Source organism: Siphateles boraxobius, unplaced genomic scaffold (assembly GCF_051911475.1).
Source record: "Siphateles boraxobius isolate OS27281-9 unplaced genomic scaffold, OSU_SipBor_1 5, whole genome shotgun sequence".
Classification (NCBI taxonomy): Eukaryota; Metazoa; Chordata; class Actinopteri; order Cypriniformes; family Leuciscidae; genus Siphateles; species Siphateles boraxobius.
In genome coordinates this window covers 2,350,103-2,355,978 of record NW_027509141.1, presented here as the reverse complement: position 1 = coordinate 2,355,978, position 5,876 = coordinate 2,350,103, and positions in this window count along the sequence as shown.

Here is a 5,876-nt window from a genome sequence, read left to right as displayed (position 1 = left end):
CGTTACGTCATGTGCAAGGTTGGGACCACGCCCGCTTTCTTCTTTCTTGTGAGAAAATGGCGAATAGGATGTGCACCAAATTCAACTTAAATTATGATAAAATAGATTATATGAAAGTCAATAGAAGTGTTCCTTCACCAATGAGTAGTATGTTAAAAGGATTTTATGTTTAAAGGATACAATTGCTTCTGTGGTCACGTCACACTTTATATTATGTTTCTTTAACAATATGTACTTACATAAAATAGTGCTTATTGTGTTGATTTATTGCAAAACACTTGTGCTGCTGTTGAGGTGTGATTGGTATTGTGCTGTTTCAGGGCTGTTAGGGTGTATACTGTCAGGGAAGCGTCAAAAGTGTAATTACAGACAATAATTACAGCTGTAATTAATTACATGCAGGTATTTTTTAAGTACAATCTAAAAACATGTATGTCCTCAATAAGTACATTGTATCAAATGATTCATTTAAATGTTATTATAGTTAAAACAATGAATATAAGTGGAAGCACTTCTTTTGTTTTGACTGCTGTCTTCTAATCCTAACTTTGTTGTTATTAGCCACACGCTGGATCACACACACACACACACACACACGCACGCACGCACGCACGCACGCACGCAGAGGATGTAGTTTTCCTTCTTCATGAATGTTTCCTCCAGATCCCAGCAGAAATGCAGTCATTAAGAGGCTCTGCTTTCTGACAGATATATATTGCCTTTGCCATGCCATTGGCCACCAACGACATGTGTGATTTAATGCTCACCTCCAATTGGCTGAGCTCTGACAGGGAAATTTATTGACATGCTGTGATTTGCTGTTAGGCCTCTTTGAGATGAATTATGTCATTGGTGCTGACACAGAAACTCGAGGGGAACACAGGGAATGTGTGTATGTGTGTGTGTATATATATATATATATATATATATATATATATATATATACATACAGGTCATTCTAAAAAAATTAGCATATTGTGATAAAGTTCATTATTTTCCATAATGTAATGATAAAAATTAAACTTTCATATATTTTGGATTCATTGCACACCAACTGAAATATTTCAGGTCTTTTATTGTTTTAATACTGATGATTTTGGCATACAGCTCATGAAAACCCAAAATTCCGATCTAAAAAAATTAGCATATTTCATCCGACCAATAAAAGAAGTGTTTTTAACACAAAAAAAGTCAACCTTCAAATAATTATGTTCAGTTATGTACTCAATACTTGGTCGGGAATCCTTTTGCAGAAATGACTGCTTCAATGCGGCGTGGCATGGAGGCAATCAGCCTGTGGCACTGCTGAGGTGTTATGGAGGCCCAGGATGCTTCGATAGCGGCCTTAAGCTCATCCAGAGTGTTGGGTCTTGCGTCTCTCAACTTTCTCTTCACAATATCCACAGATTCTCTATGGGGTTCAGGTCAGGAGAGTTGGCAGGCCAATTGAGCACAGTAATACCATGGTCAGTAAACCATTTACCAGTGGTTTTGGCACTGTGAGCAGGTGCCAGGTCGTGCTGAAAAATGAAATCTTCATCTCCATAAAGCTTTTCAGCAGATGGAAGCATGAAGTGCTCCAAAATCTCCTGATAGCTAGCTGCATTGACCCTGCCCTTGATAAAACACAGTGGACCAACAGCTGACATGGCACCCCAGACCATCACTGACTGTGGGTACTCCAGTGCTGCTTCTCTGTAGCCCAGGTCAGGCGCTTCTGCCGCTGTTTCTGGTTCAAAAGTGGCTTGACCTGGGGAATGCGGCACCTGTAGCCCATTTCCTGCACACGCCTGTGCACGGTGGCTCTGGATGTTTCTACTCCAGACTCAGTCCACTGCTTCCGCAGGTCCCCCAAGGTCTGGAATCGGTCCTTCTCCACAATCTTCCTCAGGGTCCGGTCACCTCTTCTCGTTGTGCAGCGTTTTTTGCCACACTTTTTCCTTCCCACAGACTTCCCACTGAGGTGCCTTGATACAGCACTCTGGGAACAGCCTATTTGTTCAGAAATTTCTTTCTGTGTCAACAGTGGCGGTTCTAGAGGGGGGGCCAGGGGGGCCCGTGCCCCTGTGACAACAAGCTTGGCCCCCCTTGTGGCCCCCCTAAATGTGGAGTGTGAAATAATTTTTACAAAACTGTTTTTTGCTATCTTTGTTATCGTTGTATGCATATTATTATTATTATTTTTTTTTTTTTTTTATTATTCTATCTTTGTGGATTTGCTTGTTCACGTGACAATTCGCATCACATTCGCGGGAATCGCAGCAGAATAACGTCTGTCTCCTGCACGCGAGAGAGGAGAGAAGGAGAAAGCTGGTCAGTTGCAAGTTCATTCTGTATGTGCGTATCGGGTGTGCGATGTGTATTGTCTATTAAAATATTGTAATCATTGTTTTAACTATCTACGAGGCACTGTGAGCTGACATCGCATTTGTCTATGGTTCTTTCACTGCTGTGTGCGGTTCATAGGTAGGCCTATGTCTTATATTTATATCATATTATGTTCTTATATTAGAATATATTATGTTCTTATATTAGAATATCAAATCAGCAAGAGTGCCGTTTTCCCGTGCACAATTGCAACTGTGATATTGATGTTATACAACAGTTAAATCAACAATAAGTTAACATGAGTTACTTTTTAGACACAATATTGTCAATATTTTTTGTTTCCCCTTTATTTCGCCGACTAGAATTTCAAAATGAAACCGTAGCAGAGTCTCAATGCAACAGACAGCGATGATTTCTTGACTGAAATCCGCGTTTTGAAGGAATCACTTGCTCCTTTCCCGAATGAATCAGCCGTTTGAACAAATCGATTGAACGAATGAATCCCTCAAATCACTTCTGTGACTTTCCGCCGCCTACTGGCGGTTTTAGTTTCATATTTAAAGTACCCTTTAATTAAAACGTTAAAATTAGAAATCATTTCATGTTTAAATATTGATTTAAAAAAAAATCTCATAGCTTTATTTATGCAATTATAAATGGAGTGTAAATATATTAATGCCGCTTCTGTGTCACCTCTAGACTGCAAACATGGATTTTGATTAAATTAATTAATTTGACTGGTAACAGTGGTACTGTATAATTATTGTATAATCAAGTATTATTGTATAAATACGTATAATTACTGTATAATTTGAATGTTAGTATTTGACATAAAAGGTGATTCATAACTCTAAATAAGTTTAGAAAGAATGTCCATATATATAGGTGAAAATGCCCCTGGAAATCGATTTAAGCTGGCAAATTAAATTAATAAAAAATTAATTAAAAAATTAATTTCGGTCCCAGCTGTTAACTGACCACTGCATAGAATATTAAAAAATATGAATATCTTTGTGAGTCTGCTGTCAACAACAGGCCTAAACCAGCCATGGCACCAGCACAAAAACACAATCAGTAAAATATCATCTAATTATCAACAAAACATTGTAAATATTGAGATATATTTTTGTCAATATTGCATACCCCTAATGTACGGTATGAATTATGATTTCTTCAGGTATTCAAAAGCCTTCAATTTGGCTATAAAATGTGTGCAGGAACCCTGTAAACGGTTAGTAGTTACCTAGCAAGTCAGTTATTTTCAGTAAATGAATTATAAGCTTCTTGGTCCCCATTGCTTTTGCTCTATAGTTCTCACCAAAATGAAGAGAAAGAAGGACATCATGTCAATTACAGTTACTGTGACTAATACTGAATATGTAATGCAAATGTAAAAATATAATGGAAATGCAAATACATTGTTGAATGATTATAAACATGGTATTTTGCCTGTTAATGCCTGCAGTGCAGTGCAGAAAATGATATGACAACAATAAGGTCTAAATGTAACTGGGCCCTCTAACAGTACAACTGGCCCCAGCTTGGCCCCCCCAGTTGAAATGGTCTAGAACCGCCACTGTGTCTCAATGATGGCCTTCTGGACAGCAGTCAGGTCGGCAGTCTTACCCATGATTGCGGTTTTGAGTAATGAAACAGGCTGGGAGTTTTTAAAAGCCTCAGGAATCTTTTGCAGGTGTTTAGAGTTAATTAGTTGATTCAGATGATTAGGTTAATAGCTCGTTTAGAGAACCTTTTCATGATATGCTAATGTTTTGAGACAGGAATTTTGGGTTTTCATGAGCTGTATGCCAAAATCATCAGTATTAAAACAATGAAAGACCTGACATATTTCAGCTGGTGTGCAATGAATCGAAAATATGTGAAAGTTTAATTTTTATCATTACATTATGGAAAATAATGAACTTTATCACAATATGCTAATTTTTTGAGAAGGACCTGTATATATATATATATATATATATATATATATATATAGAGAGAGAGAGAGAGAGAGAGAGAGAACAACAAAGTAAGCTTTAGAAAACAACAAAACAAGCTTTTTACTGATGTATTTTATGTTGTAGAATAAAACGTGAAAATATCTTGAGCTCGCGCTCAACTTCGCCACATACCTAATTTCAGCCATTTAACAAAATAAAATAAAAACCCATTCAAAAAACGCATTGATTCAGGACAATGGATCTGGAATTGAACTTATCAAAATGTTGAACGTAGGGGGAAACAAATGCATTACACATAACGAGAGTTACGTAATCAGATTACTTTTTTCAAGTAGTAAAGTAATGCATTACTTTTAATTTTTATAAAATATCTAAGTTACTCTTTACTACAAATAAGTAGGCTAAAGCAATTTACTTTGTTTTCCCGTGTATTGACTGACAGCTCCCCTATCTGAGCATTTACTCATCTCACTTGCACAAAAAAAATTTCAGTATATCTCAAAATTAATAAAAACAGTGAAATGCAAACTCTGAATATTACAATATAAATCTTCAATAATTAAATATAGCTATGTCTCACTTTAGAGATTCAACTTTACGAATTAAGCCCGGCCCAGGTAGAAAAAGTTACACAAAAGTAACGTAACACATTACTTTCCATAAAATGCAATTATTTACTTTTTTAGGCAGCGACACAATGTTGTAAAGCATTACTTTTAAACACTGCAAGTCATTCCTAAGAAACATGCAAAATCATGAATTTGCTCGGTGGGTCAACAGCAAAATCTGATCTAAACATCTGCTTGTTTTTGTACACCAGTAAGCATGTGATTAATGAACAAAACCACCAATGCTGTGTAAGCTTTTGAGCTGATAATATGTTAATAAAAGTGTTTCAGTTCTAAAAAACACAACAGTTCACACAAATACATAGTTTTAAAGGTTAGAAGGTCATATATTTATTATAGAAATAAATAAAGAAGGGGCCCTAAGATAAATACATTGGGACTTAGACATCTTTGTGCTGTAAATGATAATGCTCAGTTGAAATTGAACTGTAATGTCCTATGACATGCAATTTATCTATAAATGGAAATGCTTTACTGAGTCAACATAGGCCTATCACATTTATTATGACAGTAAAAAATGACAGAGGTTTTCTTCTGGGATTCTGGTTCAGTAAGAGGGGCTGATTTCCTTTTGACAGTATGTGTTGCTGTAACCCGTTTCATCAGTGAAGACTAAGGATCGAGTTTGCTGTAAAAAGCACATTTAAAAAAAACTCATTTGAAAAGATACATTTCAATTGTACCACGTAATCGTCCACATGTGCCATTGGACCCGATGAATGCTGTTTACGGCTATAGTGTAATTGTTTTTATACATTTAATTTATTATTTTAAAGTGGTGAGAAAGATTTTTTAATTCGTAAAGTTAAATTGTTTATTATTTTGATGTTTTCCTGCTAAAAATAAATTGTGGCAATATCACATTTTTAAGAAAATTTCTGTTGGGAATTGTGTTATTTCTGCCAGAACAATCCTGCTTTAAAAGTGAATACCCAGAAAGTAAAATATGAAAACCATG